Here is a 20,242-nt window from a genome sequence, read left to right on the forward strand (position 1 = left end):
TGAAATCTTACGAAGGGAGTAAGGGTAATTTAATAAATTAAATTAAATTAATGCTTTACTCTAACACCCCCCTAAAGATGAGAAACAATGCAACTAAAAATAATGCATAAAAAGAAAGGAAACTAAAATGCAATGCTGAAAGTAAACTTGGGTCCTGGCAACAAGGCTTGATGAGATACCCAATCACAACCAAATCTCTATGAAACAGAGAAATAAAGAAAACCCAGTGGGAAAAAATCTACTCCAAAAAGATATAGTAGAAAAAGAAGGAAGGAATGACTCATCAGTGAGACCCCACAAGGACAACTTCTTTCACCCCAAGCATAGAATGCAACTAAAGATACCGCGGGGATGCAAAAGGTTTAGTGAAGATGTCTACAACCTACTTAGCAGTAGGAATCCAAGCTCAAAGTGCCATCCTGAATCAGATGTCTGATGAAGTGCATGTGAAGTGTTGGAAATAATCAAGACTAAAAAGGTTACTGAGAGGGGAGGGGTGAATCAGTAACTCTAAAACTTTAATTCAATTCTGCATAATAATATTTTTACCATTCATCCATCTAATCTACTGTATGCCTGAAAACATTTATAACACATGAACACACTGATTTGGTGACCCAGAAACCTTCCAATTAGAAAGTAAAACTAGGGTGGGGATGATACCCACAAAACTTCAATACTGCAGTATAAAGTTGGCCGGTTAAGGCTTACAATGATCACTTCTAATGATCTATCCTGTTAGGAGCAAGTAGGATTGCTAGATCCACCTTGTTAAAGGATTTACAAACATACAATAAAGTATGCACTCTATTAGGAGATTTACAAAAGACTATCAAGTCTACCTTGTTAAAGGATTTAGCAAACTGATTCACCTGTTAGGATGAAGTAGTGGATCTAGTTACAACTGATTGGTGATAAGATCCTTTGTGCTCTGATCACCTGATGTGATGGATATATCATTTCTGCATCAATGTTGACCTTGTTGTAGTCCTCTGTTCTACTAATGATTTGCTTTCCCTCTTCTCAAATTATTGCAACACAACACAACCAACAATATTCAACATCTCATCATTTCAAATGATATATACCATTCCAATATTTACACTGGCAAGGTTGGCCATAGATAAGTGAACAAGCATTATTGAGTCGGCTAGGTGGTAGAAAAATCAGGTTCCACAAACTGACTCGATGACCTTCTGATACTCAACATCCACTAAAATACACTGCATCGTCATGCACTTGGTAAGAGTAGAGACACGATCCATACTAATCATTCTAAGTAGCTTGGAACTTGGTAACCATTAGTGACTCGGTGAATGTTGTGTCACTTGGTAAAAACTGAATCCATTGATAACCTTCTTCACTTGGTAAACACTGATTCCTTTGTTTACCTTGGTCACTCGGTAAACACTAAGTTCTTTGTTTACCTTGATCACTCGGTAAACACTAAGTTCTTTGTTTACCTTGATCACTCAGTAAACACTAAGTTCTTCTGATGATTCGATGAGCACTGACTGCTTGGGGAACATTGTTCTGCTCGGTAACCACTAACTACTTGGAGAACACTGTTCTGCTCGGTAACCACTAACTGCTTGGAGAACACTATTCTGCTCGGTAACCACTGTTCTGCACGGTAACCACTGTGAACTTGGTAAATACTGCTGAACTACCCATATGCTTAGTTTCCAAAGGAATGCTCGGTATCAACTGTAGACTAGGTAATGAGCTCGGTAAGCATTCAGAATTGAATAAGTGTTGTGACTAATGACAAATATATCATAATTCCAACAATCTCCCCCTTTGGCATTAGTGACAAAAACACTTATGAGCCAAAACTTATATACAATATCTGACATACTGACAACTGATTTTGCTGAATACATATGACTCCCCCATACAATATACACAAGGTATTTACATGAGTTATATGACTTTTATTTACAGTATCTCTTTGTCCGTTTTGTACATTTATCTCACCAATAACTCTTTCTGAGTATCTCTTTCTCCCCCTTTTTGACAATAATGCCAAAGAATTAAAAAATAATGTTTTTACATGGAAACACCAAAATGTGAGATAAACTCTAAATGTACTTGAAGAATGAGTTGCAGAGTCTTATCCCAATTCTCTTGCAGGATTTTGCATGTGGATAGAGCTATTTGAACTTCTGCAGAGAGTTCAATCACATGGTCTGCAGCGAAAAAATTGTTGTCATGGATCAATGTTTTTGAATGGGCAATGTGCTTCTGCATTGTGTCCATGATGGGAAGGATCATATTTTGAATATCTAACAATGTAGATCGGATCCTTGACTCTTCTCTCAGCAATTCTGCTTATTTTTCTGACAAAATTTTTATCATGAGGTGATGAGATGAGGTTGAACTGGGGTCAAGTTTCAGGTTTTGTGCACTTGCCTTCAGATCCTCATCTATCTTATTCAATTGCTCTCTTATTTCCTTAGTATACTCAATAACATCACAGAGCTTAGCAAAAAGAGATGTTACATTATTAAAAGAATTTTCAATATTTGCCAAAACTATGGTTAATTCAACCTGTTTTATTGCTATGTGCTGAGCAATGTGCTCAAGCACCTTATTATCAAATTTCTTTTCTGCCTTCTCCATCAATTCTTCTTGACCGGAGGTATCCTCATTGAATTTATTGACTGCCTCTTCTAATTGTAGCAAAATGTGTTGAGAAGTATCAACATCAGGACCTATAGCCTCTGTAATTATATTTTTCGCTTCATCAATAATTTTAAACTCTCTATCTCTCTCATTCCTTAGTTGTTTCTGCTTTGCCTTCAATTCTATGCGCTGATTGAGCAATCTTAGTTCATCAACTGAAGCAGTATCCGTATCTATCTTTGGAATGACAATTTCAGTATCCAAGTCTACATCCTCATCAATTGTCTTTCCTATAAGCAGAAGTTTTAATGGAGTCTTTGGTTTTTCTGCTGTACTAACATCTTTGTCTTTGAAAACAGAGACAATGGTTGATAAGGTTGGACTGGCTGTCAAAATTGGAATAGGACCAACTTAAGGAAGACTGAGAGAGGGGCTAAGTGTATCCAAAAATGATATGCTTCCCAAAATTGATGTGCATACTAGAATATTTACAATTGAAGAGCTTACTGGTGCAAAAATTTGTGCTAATGTAGCTGAAGTTCACAAAATTGGAGAGCAAACTGGAAAACTTACTGTACATACTGCAGGAGTAATAGATACTTCTGATGTGGTGACTGTTGCAGTGGATGACTCGGTAACTGAAGAAGTTGCCTGCAGCTCGGTAGATGAAGTGGAGGTATGTAGCTCGATAGATGAAGTGGTAGACACTTCAATTGATGATACCTGGAGCTGAGATATGGCAGGTGCAGATGATATATCTGATGTAGATGTGACCAAAATTGCTGAAGCTGACTCTGACCTTGATGATATCATAGTTTTAGGTGGAGAGTGAGGAAGGGATGCAATAACTGTTGCTGCAATTTTTATCGGATCATCTTCCTCCTTATCTACGTCTTCAGCTTCTTCCTCCTTTTCTTCTTCCTCTTTATCTTCCATCAGTGCATGCAGCTCTCCTAGTGAGACTATGACGGATGGAGTGCTATCAAGCTCATCATCATTGTTGCTGTCATCATCTTTGATTTCTACTAGGTCTACACTGGGCTTATGTAGATGATAGATGTTTTTCCACATGTTTGTAGCATCATTTACAACATGTTCAATGTCTTTAATCAAAATTAAACAAGTGTGGAATCTGATCATCATTTTACCTTCATGGTTTTTCATTTCAGCTTTTACTTCTGCTCCAGTGAGACTTGGTCGAAGATTCTTCAAAGATTGCTCATAAATATCTTTTACCGTTTGGGTGGCTAACTCCCATCTCAGTTGTAATCTCTCCAGTAGTTCTTTTGATATTTGAGAGGCAATCTGGTCTGGGGAGTATTTCCATTTACCCATCTTGCTGAGTACCAGTTCCTCAATCTGCATTTTCTCAGCATCAGTTCTAGTTTCAAATTTCAATGCTTTGAAATTTGTGATGCCAGCTCCTTCCTCCAATTGTTTGAGCCTTTGCTCGAATGTGGGTGCAGGCCTGACTAGTCTAGGTTCCTGCTTACCTTTCCTGGTTCTTCTGGTAAACACTGCAGTAGGCTTCTTCTTAGGTTTGGTAATGATTAGCTTACCTTTCTTCTTTGGCTGTTGTTCTGCAGTTTTTTCTTCTCCTTCTTCTTCACCTTCTTCTTCTTCTCTTCCTTCTTCTTCTTCACCTTCTTCATCTTCACCTTTTCCTTCGATGAGCATAAGAGGACTGATAGAAGTTTTTAATTTGGCTATTTTCCTCTTGCCCTTGCTTATGGCCTATGGTAGCTTGATTTCAAGCTCAATTCTAGCCTTAGCTTCTTCATAGGTTCCAAAAATTTGTTGCCTAGGGTCTACTGGCTCATTTACCAGTGCTTCTATAATGTCTCTGGCTTCATCAATATTTACCTCACAAGGAAGAGGTTTTACCCATGCAACTTAGGGTCTGACTGCCTGAATGTATACCTTGTCACAGTCAACCATGAAGCACACATCATCTTTGTAGTCCTCAACAAGCTTAGGAGGGATTCTGAATCTATTATTCATCCTTTCTTTGAAGTCTTCAAAATAATTATCCATAATACTATCAAAAATTTCACGCATCTCTGCTACAAACTCATTTATTTCATACAAAACTAGAATATCTTTTCTCCATACAACTATACCTTTTGAAGGGAAAAACTTTTGTACATAGAAAAATAAACAAACTAACAAAGAACCAAATTTACAAGATTTGGTTTTTGAGGTCCTTATACTGTCCATGTTTTTATTAAGTTGTTTTAGCAGCACATCTGCTAGGTCAAACTCCATGTTTTTTTTCATAACCTTATAGGCTAAATCTACGGCCTCACAGGGCACGCTATTCAATATGCTGGAACTATACATCTTATAAGAAATTAAATAAATTTTGAATCTTAACTCTACATCAGATACATTGTTAGGCTTTAATCCTCTGCCATCCCATTCGGTTAGGGTTAACTTCTGAAGTTCATCCCGACTTAGGGTTTTGGTGGTTTTTGATTTGCTTAACATTGGCAAACCCGTGATCTTATGAATCATTTTCTTCGTTATCAGGACGGGTTGCTCTAACCACATTTGACCATTATGCACACGGCTTAAAATGCATCTTATCCATTTCATTTGAAAGTTTCTTGGCAGGTGTGGGATATGAGTCAAACCTTTGGTTTCCAGATGTTTGAACTCGGGTTTGAGGGTTCCATCCACGCATAACTCGGCTAGGGCATTATCCATATCTAGTGTCCCTATTTCTTGAATAGTGCATTTGAAATGGGTACGAATGTCATTTATAAGTAGTACCTTTGGTGGAATTTTTGATTGGGCTCCATGTGGGTCGAGCGATTTAGCTATGGCAGGAACGAGCTTGAAACTAGGTGCTTTCCATTCTACTCCCTTCACAAGCATTTCAGAGCCTCTCTTTGCCTTGCTGGTGTTGGTGCTTGTGGATGCCATTGCTGCTTGGTGAGTGAATGATTTCATTAAACAAATTCTTTGTTGGAAAATCACTTCAAATCGCTTGAACTCACTTTTGCACTCTTGGAAACTTCTTCGCTCTGTATATTCTAAATTTGCGGTGAAAAATGAGATCAAATTCTACCTTTTTGATGAAAAATTTGCCATTAATGCTCAGGTATGAAGGTAGCTGAGATGACCTAGGGTTTTTTAGATAGTCACCAACTTACTCGGTAAACCTTGCAATTCGGTAAACAAACAAAACCTTTCACATTACCGACCTAGCTCTGTTAAGTCTAAAACCAACCTTGCTCGGTAGATGCACCACAGTGAACTATGTCTTGTATCTAGAATACTGATTTGTCATTTTCACTTCTACATTTTTGGAACTGCTTAGGATATTGCTTGAAGATGCAGTCCCTGATCCCTCTTGATGAGTCTAATTAGAAATGGTGGAGTCACCCATTTCTTGAGTGACATAGCCATTATTTGAATTTTTTGGCTCGGTAGATTTTGGAATCCATTGTTGTCTCATCTATTTTCGAATGTTGTCAGCTCTGACTTTCTTTTCATCTTCAATTTTTCCTATATTCATGCAATTCTTGGATATATGACCAAGTTCGGTACATGTATAACATCTTATAGTAGTATCCTTTTTTCTTAGGTGATGCCTTGCATAGTTTATTCCAATGTGTCCATATTCTCCATAATAGTGACATCTGTACCAAGTATTGTAGTCCCAACCAAATATTGCTTTGATAACCTATTCTTCTGGATTGAATGCTTTGGATCTACATTCAAATGCCTTGTGACCTTGTTTCTTGCATTTGTGACATTTGCCTTCAAACTTTGGTTTTTCTTTGCATTTATTTGCTTTGTGACCATGTTGATTGCAATTGTAGCATTTACCATTGAATTTTCCTTTACCATTGTTCCAACATCTGTTAGATGTATGACCTAACTTACCACAGTGATTGCAAGTAGGTTTTTGATTCTTTTGGGTACCCTGTTTGGAAGATTCACCTTCTTCATTGTATCCAAGGCCTGCTTTACCTTTTTGTCTATGAAGATTCTGCTCATTTTGCAGATTCAATTGATCCATATCTACTTGAGATTTCATCATCCTTTCATTGACTTGTTTTTCAACATTTAAGTCATTTTCCAAACTTTCATTGATTTGTCTTTTAGATCTTAGATCACTTTGTAAGCTTGCATTGATTTGTCTTTCAGTGATTAAATCATTTCTCAAACTTTCATTCTTAGATCTTAGATTCATAATTTCTTCATTTGCATTAGATAGTTATCCTATAAGATCTTCATGCTGAAGGGATAGATTATTTCTTACCTCTAAGTCTTCATTTGCCTTGTTTCTTTGTTCCAAAACTTCACATAACCTGATGGATTGGACTTCTTGTTCTCTTTTGAGCTTTCTTACTTCTTCCTACAGAGAACCATTCTTTGCTAGGAGTTCCTTGATTGCTTCATTAGCTTCATTTGAATTGCTTGATGGTAAAAGGTCTTCAATCCTTTCTTCAATATACTGATGATCATTCATTTTTCTTGCAAGTTCCTTCCTTCTTTTCAGAGATTGAGAAAGATGCTCCTTTGCTTCATTGAGTTGAGTCATGGCCATTTCCAGATCTAGCTTTTTATTCTCAATAGATTTGTCAATTCTGAATATCTCCATTGTCCTTGATCTTTGCTCAAGCTATCAAACTTTATCCTGAGAACCACAAAGCTCTGATACCAATTGTTGGAAATAATCAAGACTAAAAAGGTTACTGAGAGGGGAGGGGTGAATCAGTAACTCTAAAACTTTAATTCAATTCTGCATAATAATATTTTTACCATTCATCCATCTAATCTACTGTATGCCTGAAAACATTTATAACACATGAACACACTGATTTGGTGACCCAGAAACCTTCCAATTAGAAAGTAAAACTGGGGTAGGGATGATACCCACAAAACTTCAATACTACAGTATAAAGTTGGCCGGTTAAGGCTTACAATGATCACTTCTGATGATCTATCCTGTTAGGAGCAAGTAGGATTTCTAGATCCACCTTGTTAAAGGATTTACAAACATACAATAAAGTATGCACTCTATTAGGAGATTTACAAAAAGACTGTCAAGTCTACCTTGTTAAAGGATTTAGCAAACTGATTCACCTGTTAGGATGAAGTAGTGGATCTGGTTACAACTGATTGCTAATAAGATCCTTTGTGCTCTGATCACCTGATGTGATGGATATATCATTTCTGCATCAATGTTGACCTTGTTGTATTCCTCTGTTCTACTAATGATTTACTTTCCCTCTTCTCAAATTATTGCAACACAACACAACCAACAATATTCAACATCTCATCATTTCAAATGATATATACCATTCCAATATTTACACTGGCAAGGTTGGCCATAGATAAGTGAACAAGCATTATTGAGTCGGCTAGGTGGTAGAAAACTCAGGTTCCACAAACTGACTTGATGACCTTCTGATACTCAACATCCACTAAAATACACTGCATCGTCATGCACTTGGTAAGAGTAGAGACACGGTCCATACTAATCATTCTAAGTAGCTTGGAACTTGGTAACCATTAGTGACTTGGTGAATGTTGTGTCACTCGGTAAAAACTGAATCCATTGATAACCTTCTTCACTTGGTAAACACTGATTCCTTTGTTTACCTTAGTCACTCGGTAAACACTAATTCCTTTGTTTACCTTTGTTTACCTTAGTCACCCGGTAAACACTAAGTTCTTTGTTTACCTTGATCACTCAGTAAATACTAAGTTCTTTGTTTACCTTGATCACTCGGTAAACACTAAGTTCTTTGTTTACCTTGATCACTCGGTAAACACTAAGTTCTTCTGATGATTCTGTGAGCACTGACTGCTTGGGGAACACTGTTCTGCTCGATAACCACTAACTGCTTGGAGAACATTGTTCTGCTCGGTAACCACTAACTTCTTGGAGAACATTGTTCTGCTCGGTAACCACTGTTCTGCACGGTAACCACTGTGAACTTGGTAAATACTGCTGAACTGCCCATAAGCTCGATTTCCAAAGGAATGCTCGGTATCAACTGTAGACTAGGTGATGAGCTCGATAAGCATTCAGAATCGAATAAGTGTTGTGACTAATGACAAATATATCATAATTCCAACAGTGAAGCTCAATGTGCTTGGTTTTTTGATGCTCAACTGGGTTGCAAGAAATGTATATAACACTTTGATTGTCACACCATAGAAAGGTGGGACTATTAGGAGGAAATCAAAACTTTATTACCAATTGGCAAAGCCACAAAACCTCCTAACTAGCTAGCATAATTTCCCTATACTCTACCTCTTTAGATGATAATGTGTGAGCTGTTGCTTCTTGCAAGACCATGTGATAGGACTAAAACCAAGATAGAAGACAAAGCCAGAAGTAGACTTGCGATCATCAATATCACCAGCTCAATCTGAGTATGTATAACCAATAACGTGAGGATCCCCTGATGTGTAGTGAATGCCATAACATGTTGTACCCTAAATCTACCTCAAGATACATTTGGAAGCTTGTCAATGACTCTCATGTGGATCATGTGAGAATCGAGAAACTAGTCCAACCAGAAAGGAAATATCAGGGCGGGTGTGTGTCAGGTACAACAAACTACCCACAAGTTATCCTTATAAAGTGGAATCAACTGTAGGAGTAGTGCAAGTGGTAGATAAAAAAACACCTAACTGAAAAGGTATGGGGGTAGGATTGCAAGCAAGTAGGTCAAATCTCTGAAGCATATCAAGAGCATATTTCTGCTAGAGTATAGCTATCCCATCCAAAGACTAAACAACCTATACACCCAAAAAATAGTGTACAAGTCCAAGATCTATCATCTCAAACCACTCTCTCAATGCTTGTTGAACACTTTGTATCATGGAGGATGAGCTACCTGTAATGATGAGATCATCTACATAAATCACAAGTATCAATAAGTCAGCCCCATGACACTGAATGTAAACTGTAGGATTAGAATGAGATAGAGTGAAATGTGAAGCAAGCAAGAAGGAATCCATCTTCTCATACCAAGCTTGAGGGGATTATTTGAGACCATATAAAGACCTCTGAAGCCTACATAATAATGAAGAGTCTTGCACAAAACTATGAGGTTGCTCCATATAGATCTCCTCATGGAGGTCTCCATGCAAAAAGACACTCTTCATGTCCATTTGATAAACTGTTCATCCCTGTGAAGCTGCAAGAGAGAGTACAAGGCAAATATAATTCATCTTGGTAATAGGGGAAAAGGTTTTAGAGTAATCAATACCCTCAACCTATGAAAACCCTTTGCAAAAATATGTCCCTTGTACCTATCAATAAAACCATTTGCAATATACTTGGTATGGTACACCCACTACCACTGACACTGGCACTGAACCAACTTTCTTCCTTTCAGAAGAGGACAATGATCCCATGTGTGGTTCTTCATCAAAGAAGAGTACTCCTCATACATAGCCCTATCCCACCCTAAGTATTTTCTCACCTATGAAAAAATTTGTGGATCATTTGAAATGACATGACTCAAGAGGCTTGTACTTGCAATCTGAGCACGAGTGTGATGAGCATAAGTAGGATCACCTACCAAAGGTCAGACTTCATCAATAGTATCACGAGCCCTCTTGGACACTTGATAAACAATTGCTGGAGGTGGTGAAGGGGTATCAATATCAAGATATTCCTTATAGGATGCATAATCCTATGGAGGAGTAAAGGAAGTATTGGGTAGTGAGGAAGAAGCTGGTGATGGTAGGTCCATTTGAGAATAACGCTCATGAAACTTAACATCTTGTCGAAATAAGAAATCTCTGAAATCAAGATCAAACAACCTATACACCTTCATATCCTCATAGTAGCCAACAAAGATGAGTGGTTGGCTCTTCTTATCCATGACTTTCTGCTAAGCATATGGAATAAATGCCCAACTTCACTACCAAAAATGCAAAAAGTAGAAACATTGGGCTTGACATGAGTCCAAGCCTCCTCAGGAGTCAAGTGTCACAATGCCTTATGAGGCATCTGATTCTAAATATAATTAGCACAATTGCTAGCCTCAACCCAAAATGAAGAACTCATAGCTTGAGACTGTATCATACAATTGGTCATCTCTCGCAGTGTCTTGTTCTTTCTCTCTACAACCCCATTTTGTTGAGAGGTATGGAGAATTGTGAACTGATGTTGTAAACTATGCTCAGTGCAAAAATCTCTAAAAGATCAATTTAAATATTCCCCCCATTGTTAGTGTGTATACATCTGACAAAAAGAGTAGATTGCTTCTCCACCAATGTCTTAAAGATTCAAAATGAATCAAACACATTAGACTTGTACTTCAAAAAGTACATGCATGTGCATCTAGAGAAATCATCCATGAAGGTGAGCACACATCGAGCACTTGAAAAATATAGAGTGGGAAATGACATAAGATTATTGTGTATCAACTCCAATGGTACCTTAGCACGTGTGGATCTACTTGCCAGAAATGGATCTCTTTGATGTTTGCCAAGTGCACAACCTTGACACACACCATCTGTACAAGAGATCTAAGGTAGCCTAGTCACTAGCTCTTGAAGGATTTGATCAATACAAATCCACAAAGCCCTCGAATACCTGCATGTAAAAAACCTATCATAGAAGAAAAAGATGAGAGGAGGCAAGGGTTTTTCTCTGAAAATATGCAAACTGTATTCTTAGAAATGAAAAAGATGTAAGATAATTACAAAAGATCAATTCTTATAAAAGGAGATCAAAACCCAAAAAGGGTAACCTAAAAGATAAAAACTATTTAATAATTACTAACTAATTATTAAATAAAGATGCAAAAGGTGCATAAAGTGAAATCTTAAGAATGGTAGAGAAAACCCATTGGGAAAAACTCTACTCCAAAAAGAGATAGCATGAACACAGATGAAGATACCACAGGGATGTAAAAGGTTTAGTGAAGATTTTTGCAACCTGCTCAGTAGTAGGAATGTACTCCGAGCTCAATGCACCATCTTGAATGAGATGCTTGATGAAGTGCATGTGAAGCTCAATGTGCATGGTTAGTTGATGCTCAACTAGGTTGCATGTAATGTGTATAGTACTTTGATTGTCACACCACAGAAAGGTGGGACTATCAAGAGAAAATCCAAACTTTGTCATCAACTGTCAAAGCCACAAAACCTCATGACTAGCCAATACAACTATCTTGTATTCTGCCTCTATAGATGACAATGCATGAGCATGCTGCTTCTTGCAAGATCATGTGATAGGACCAAAACCAAGATAGAATACAAAACTAGAAATAGACTTGTGATCATCAATATCACCAGCCCAATCTGAATCTGTAAAACCAACAATGTGAGGATCCCCTAATGTGTAGTGAATGCCATAACATGTTGTACCTCTAATATACCTCAAGATACATTTGAAATCTTTCCAATGACTCTCATGAGGATCATGGGAGAATCGAGAGACAAGTCCAACTGCAAAGGAAATATCAGGATATGTGTGTGTCAAGTACAATAAACTACCCACAAGTTATTTGTATAGAGTGGAATCCACTGTAGGAGCAGAGCAAGTGGTAGATACAACAACACCTAACTAAAAAGGTGTGGGGGTAGGCTTGCAATCAAGAATGTTGAATATCTAAAGCATATCAAGAGTATACTTCTACTAGAGTATGGCTATCCCATCTAAAGATTGAACAACCTATAGGCCCAAAAAATAGTGGAGAAGTCCAAGATCTGCCATCTCAAACTTCTCTCTCAATGCTTGTTGAACACCTTATATTATGGAGATTGAGCTTCCTATGATGATAAGGTCATCAACATAAAGCACAAGTATCAATAATTCAACCCCATGATGCTGAATTTTAAACTGTAGGATTAGAATGACATCAAGTGAACTATGAAGCAAGAAAGAAGGAATCCATCTTCTCATACCAAGCCTTATGGGCCTGTTTGAGACCATATAAAGAACTTTGAAGCCAACATACCAATGAAGAGTCCTACACAAAACCATGAGGCTGCTCCATATAGATCTTCGCATGAAGGTCTCCATGCAGAAAAACACTCTTCATGTCCATCTAAAAAATTGTCCATCCTTGTAAAGCTGCTAGAGAGAGAGTACAAGGAAAATAGAATTCATCTTGGCAGTAGGGGCAAATGTCTTAGAGTAATCAATACCCTCAACCTATGAAAAAATCTTTACAACAAGACGTGCCTTGTACCTATCAATAGAACCATCTACAACATAGTTGGTACGGTACACCCAACGACACCAAACCAACTTTCTTCCTTTCACAAGAGGACAAAGATCTCATGTGTGGTTCTTCATAAAATAAGAGAACTCCTCATCCATAGCCATATCCCAGTCTAAGTTTGCTTCCTCCTGTAAAAAACTCTGAGGATCATCTGAAATGACATGACTCAAAAGGCCACTACCAACAATCTGAGCATGATTGCAACGAGTATCTGTAGGATCACCTGCCAAAGGTCCAACTACATCAACAGTTTTGTGAGCCCACTTGAGCACTCACATAACATCTGGTGGAGGTGGTGAAGGGGGATCAATATCAAGATCTTCCTCAAAGGATGCATAATCTAATGAAGGAGTAGAGGAAGTACTTGGTAGTGAGGAAGAAGCTAGAGATGGAGGATAATGCTCATTAAACTAAACATGTTGCCAAAATAAGACAAATGAGTGGTTGACTCTTCTTCTCCATGGCTTTCTACTAAGCATCTGGAATAAATGCCTAAGCCTCACTACCAAAAGTGTAGAAAGTAGAAATGTTTGTCTTGACATGGGGCCAAGCCTCCTTAAGAGTTAAGTGTCACAATGCCTTGTGAGGCATTTGATTCTGAATATAGTTAGCGCAATTGATAGCCTCATCCCAAAATGAAGAACTTATAGCTCGAGACTGTATCATACAATTGGCCATTTCCCATAATATCCTATTCTTTCTCTCATCAAGCCCATTCTGTTGTGGGGTGTGGGGAACTATGAACTGATGTTGTAAACCATGCTAGTACAAAAATCTCTGAAAGACTAATTCACATATCCCCCCCATTGATAGTGTGTATACGCCTGACTAAAAGACTAAACTAATTCTCCACAAATGTCTTAAATATTTGAAATGAATCAAAGACATCAGACTTGTACTTCAATAAGTACACCCATGTGCATCTTGAGAAGTCATCGATGAAGGTGAGCACATATCGAGAACCTGAAAAAGATGGAGTGAGAAATGACATAAGATCATTGTGCATCAACTCCAATGGTGCCTTATCACGTGTGGATCTACCTGCTGGAAAAGGATCCTTGTGATATTTTCCAAGTGCACAACCTTGACACACACTGTTAGTGCAAGAGATATGAGGTAACCCAATCATTAGCTCTTGTGTACTCATCTGCTGTAGATATTTGTAGTTGACATGGCCAAAATGCTCATGCCAAATCTTGCTCACTATGTCTACATGAGAAATTAGAGAAAAACCTGTAGAATCAGAGCTCTCAAAGCAATCAAACTAATATAAGTGAGAATGAAGATCAACACTCCTTGTAGCAATAGCCAAGTCAGGATCATGGAGGTCTCAAATAACCACATCATGTGGTAAAAACTCAACTGTCTTTCTAGAGCATGAATGAAAAATATGAAAGCTAGACATGAGGTTCATAGAAATGGCTGGAACCAAGAGAACATCCTGTAGTGAACCACCTTCTAAAGAGATAGTTCCTAAACCTGCAACTGAAAGCTAAGAAGAATCACCAACTGCAATTTGTGTAGCAACACTTTGAGCAAGTGAGGTAACCAAATTAGGTGAGTGTGTTATATGATGTGAAGCTTTGGAATCAAGAATCCAAATAGCTATAGAGGATAATGCTCGTGCAGAAAGAGCATGTCCTTTCCCTAAGGGAGGAGGTGGTGGCTTTAGAGAAGAAAATTGTGTTGATGCATGGCCTCCTCTAAAGTATCAAGATGTTTTCAACACCTGAAAATTGGATGTCCTTCCTTACCACAAAAACTACAAGGATCACCTACGAACTTCTTAGTCTTGGAGGAAGACTCACCAAACTTAGAAGATTTACCCTTCTGAGATGGTTTTTGTGCATCTAATTTAGGAGTAGGCTTGGAGGAACTCTCATTGCTTATTGAATGTGTCTTGGGCTTCAATTTCTTCTTATGTTTCCTTGTAGATGTTTGAGCAACCAATGCTCGAGTCTTTGAACCAGTGATAGTATCCAACTATGTAAGTTTGGATTGCTCTCTAGTCAATCGATCACTAAAGACCTCAAAAATGGGCATGATAAATCTGGGACCCAAGGCATCTATAGTGGAATAGAAGGTAGAAGAGAAAATTTGAAAGTTTCCTCGAAGCTTTGAGAGAATCAGGTAGATGCACTCCTTATCTATCTTCTCCTTTCCACATACCTAAAACAATGTCTTCTGTTGTGTGAACCTCATAAGAAAGTCCTCAATAGAGGGAAAAACATCAAGTACAAAAGAAGAAAGCTTTGCCTCTATTTGAAGTGCTATGAACTTGTTGATGGTGCCAAAAAAGTCTTTAAACTTGTCCCACATTTCTTGAGGAGTGGAACACTCTTCAAGATGAAAGTGTAAGTTGTTTGAAACACTCAAAGAAATTAGACCTATGGCTTCATCCATCTTATTCCCGTGTTGCAAAGTTTGGTATTGACTCTTAAAAACTAGTTGCACTGTGTCTAGACAAGACCACAAACCCTTTGAATGGAGAAGTCGTTGCGTATGGGATTTCCATGTATGATAGTTATGTGGGCTTAGAAGTACTAAACTATAAGAGGTCTCGACCATTGTTCTAGAAGGGGTTTTTAAAATGTTTCTAATATGTTTTAGATTATGGTAAAAGTAGGCTTTGAAGGGACCTCAAAACCCTTTAACAACTAGAGAAAAGATATAGCAATAAAACCACCAAGAAAGAAGTCCTAAAACCAACAAAAAAATCAAGTTTTACAGGGACTTGAAACCACTAACATAGTCCAAAAAAAGAGAACCTAGGTTTTATAGGGACCTGGAACCACTAAAATAGTTTAGACCAAAAACTAGTTAATAGGACCAAAAACCAATACCAAGTACCACATCCAAAAAATAGGACCAAAACAGGACAAAACCAAAGAACAAAAACTCAAGGCAACTATTGTAGCTCCATAATCATCTTGATAGCCTCTTTACCAATCACAATAGTATCCTGGATGGAATCAGTGGCCAAAGAAGCAACATCTTTCAAGGCTTTCTTCCTCGAGCTCTACCTTGTTCTTTTTCTTAGACCCTCAGGAGATATAATTTCTTCATTGACTCTTTTGCCAAGGCTCACAACAATAACACAGATACTAGATATGATATGTTCCATCCTAGTTCCACTTTCCTTGATAAGCATTTTGAGATTTTGCTCATAGTTTTTGAGTTTATTAGGAATATCTCCCATTTGCTCTTCCAACTGGCTGATTTTGGAATGGTCAGTATCTTGGATGTGTTGCAGAGTTTCCACTTTCTTCTTCAGTCCCATCAATTCATTATAAATCCAAGAATCAACACGGAGAATGGAGTCAACTTTAAGCTTGGCAGAATGCAGGAAGGAGAGCTTGGTTTCCCTATGCGGAGAATCAGTGATATCATCTACAAACTCATGAGGAGGGGAGCCAACCATATCTACATGTTCCTCCCTATCCCTCTGTTCCTCCTCCCTATTCTCAACAAGAATCTCATTTTGAACAAGGTCCTCATTGTCATGACCTCCAGTCTCTGTAGCAAGTAAGGTAGGATTAACCATTTGATCCTCCTCTCTCACCTCAACAGGATTCACAATAAGAATATCTTTTTCTTTAACCCCTCCACCAGAAACAGTTTGAATGTCCTCCTTCTCAAGGTTGCTTTGTTCTAAATTTCCTTCACTTATGTCTATCTAATTCCCTTTCTCCATTTTTCCTGTGGTCTCCGGGTATCCTTCCAAATTTGAGCTAAAATCCCCAACATTCGTACCATCCTCTTCCTCATGGATATCTTTCTTTGAGCTAACAATATTCTCAGACTCAAACACCTCTTCCACAATTTGTTTATGAGTATTAGAGGGTTTATGTTTGGGGTTCTTTTCTTTTCCTTTTACACTACTCTCCTTCTTAATGTTTTTTGAGTGAGAACCCTTATATTTTTCAGAAGGGGTAGAGGATATAGATTTATTTTTACAATAACCCTCTATGAGAAGAATCAGACCTTCATGCAAAATAGGATGAGACTCCTTCTTCCTATGAGCATGCAAACTTTGAAGCAAAGAAAATCACAGATAGAAAGGGAAAGAAAGTCTATCCTTATGCCTGAAATGATTGAGAAAAACAAAATGAAATTTATGAACCCTTAATTTCTACCATTGAGGATGAAATACTCATGAATATAGCATAGCACATCCTGCCAAATTTCTTTTATCTACTCCACATCAAAGAAATCTCCATTGTTTTCTAGTTGTTTCTCCTCAGCATTCGACTTCGAAAATTTTTTGTAGGCAGCATTGGAGATACTGGTCTGTTTGGTGAACTTAATGCCATTCGTGGGGAGCCTTGTGATCTCAGCAATAAAGTCCTTCGTTAAATTCATAGTGACTCCATGAAGAAGGACCCTGTCAGCGGACCAGTTTTTAAAAAAGGCAGTCGTGATATGGGGTTTAAAACCATGCAGTCTCTCCAAGTAACTAGTCACCTTCCCTTTCTGTAAGATGTTCCAAGCTTCCTTCCGAGCCTTCCATTCATCACACTTTTTAGGTTCTTGCTTCCGTGGTACACCACCCATATTTAGAAAACAGATAGAGCCAAGAACCAGAAACAAACAAACACAGAGAGCCAAGTTAAAATAAAACCAAATTTTTGTCACTTGGAAAGGAGCTCGCTTATTCAATGATACGTGCAAAGGCAAAATTACATTCATATGAGTGTACTTCCTCGGGGAAGGTGATCTGACATCCATAAGGTCACTCCATAAAATTATTAACTTTCTAATCCGGGCAGATCTTTCCCACTTTGGAGTGAATGGCATCATAATTAATGATAGCTTTTAGATCAACGTGCTTGTTTAACTCATCAAGCCACCTCACCTTATATCTTGACTGTATCGCATGATTGGCTATCCAGTTAGCAACGCCATTGGCCTCACGATAAGTATGGAAAATGACAACTTTTTCAAATTTATGTATTAGGGATTTGATCTCCATGACCGTTGCTTCTATCGTCCATGAAATTGAATTTTTGTTATTCAAAATGTTAACAATATTCAAAGAGGCACCTTCCAACCATAGATTAGGGTATCCCAGATCAACTGCAATCTTTATAGTGTATAGGGCAATAGTAGCTTCAACAATATGACTGTTAGAGTGACCTATAGGAACTGCGATCACATTTATTACATTTCCCACATGATCTCTCAAAACACCTCTACATCCCACTCTTCCCAGATTGCCCTTAGCGGCTCCATCAAAGTTCCCTTTAATCCAACCGTTGGGAGGAGTATTCCATCTTATGGTCAATCTTGGATTATCAATTTTTAAATTAGGATCTTTAGATCGCAAAGGAGTATCAAATTGAAATGTTGGACCATTTTTCCTCTAAGAAATAAAATTCTCCTTGAAGGTTTTAATGATATTCTGTCCAAGCACCCATCCTGGTAATTCTTTATTTCTGAATATTGTATTATTTCTCTCTTTCCAAATGCCCCACCAAAGATGAGGAAGAGTTAATTTTCAGAGATATTGAACATTAGGGTGCTTTGAAGGACAATTCCAACTTTTAAAAGAGAGTTCAACATTGTTTTGGTGAACCCAGGTCAAGCTCAAGTAGTTAAGAATCTCAGCCCAGACTTGTTGAGAATAAGCACAATTCATAAACAAATGATCTCTATCGTCAAAACCATTTTTACATAAAGAACACCTATTGACCACATTAATGCCTCTTTTTTGCAGGTTGTCCAACGTTTTTGATATGTTGATATAATATCAAAAAGTAATATAAAAATGCCCCCCATAGTGCAAATAACCAAACCCCAACTTACAAAAGGAAAGTGTAAATGAGAAAAGAATAAAATCGCTTCAAATATGAAACAAAAATATCTGGTAAAAAAATGGTGAAATGACAAAGAATCTGGAAAGTTCTTGAGAAGAACTTTCCAATCCTTTTTTCAGAACAAAAAATAGAGCTATAACGAAGAAGTTATTCACCCCAAAAGATGGAAGTCATCAACAAACTTCAAGCACCAAAATAGGTACCAAACTGGAAAAAAAATCCCAAAAATAACCAATCCATTGTCTCTGTCTCAGAACCAGCTTTCTAGTGCTTTTTTTGGATAAAAAAATGACCTCTGTATGCTCAAGATATTACAAGAAAATTGACAGGGCCCCCGGAAGCAATACAATTTTGTTTAAAAACAACTATTAAAAAAATTACCGCTAGTGAGTGGTGGTGGAGTGACATTCAGGTGGTGGTGCCATTGGTGGAGTGAGGCCGCTATGGTGGGAAGGAAGCGCAGCTAGCAATGGTCGGTGGTGCAATTTTTTAAACCACAGGCCACTAGCAGTAACTACTACGGTGACTGCGACAATCAGATGTGGTTAGATAATTGCATCCATGGCTACTAGTAGTTTTAAAACCATAATGGTGCTGCTAAGGCCATTTTTGCAATTTTTTAAAAAAAAATAGTGCCCTAGATTATGTGTAAAGGCCTTACGCCCTGCTATGCAAAATGTTTTTGCCTCCAGGATCAACATTGTCCAAAATAGATGAACTTTATATGGAAATAAGGGTTTTGATGCCTTCTGGATCCAACTGCGATGTCTGTTTGGCCTCAAACTATTCCAAATATCAAAGACACTCCCTATTTTCATAATAAATACCTAAAAAACTCCAAATCTAATTTGTCAAACCCTTGTTCTCCTTTTTCTCCAAATAACGAACAAGCTACAACAGATCTAGGTCTGATGCCATGAAGGATTTGATCAATACAAATCCACAAAGCCCTCAAAAACATGCATGTAAAAAACCTGTCACTAAAGAAAATGATGAGAGGAGGCAAGGGTTTTGCTCTGAAAATATGCAAATTGTATTCTCAGAAATGAAAATGATGTAAGATAATTACAAAAGATCAATCTTTATAAAAGGAGATCGAAACCCGAAAAGGGTAACCTAAAAGGTAAAAGCTATTTAATAATTACTAATTAGTTATTAAATAGAGATGCAAAAGGTGCATAAATTGAAATCTTAAAAAGGGAATAAAGTGAATTTAATAAATGAAATGAAATTAATGCTTTACTCTAACAACTCTTATGTACTCATCTACTGTAGATATATGTAGTTGACATGGCCAAAATGCTCATGCCAATTTTTTTTCAGTGTGTCTACATGAGCAATGAGAGAAAATCCTGTAGAATCAGAGCTCTCAAAGCCATCAATTTGATATATGTGAGATTGAAGCTAAACACTCCCAGTAGAAACAACCAAGTCAAGATCATGGAGGTCTTGAATTACCACATCATGTGGTGAGAACTCAATTGTCTTTCTAGAGCCAGAATGACAAATCTAAAAGATAGATAAGAGGTTCATAGAAATGACAGGAACCAAGAGAACATCCTATAATGAACCACCTTCTAAAGAGATAGT

Source organism: Cupressus sempervirens, chromosome 6 (genome assembly GCF_028749045.1).
Source record: "Cupressus sempervirens isolate cs-2001-9-10 chromosome 6, ASM2874904v1, whole genome shotgun sequence".
NCBI lineage: Eukaryota > Viridiplantae > Streptophyta > Pinopsida > Cupressales > Cupressaceae > Cupressus > Cupressus sempervirens.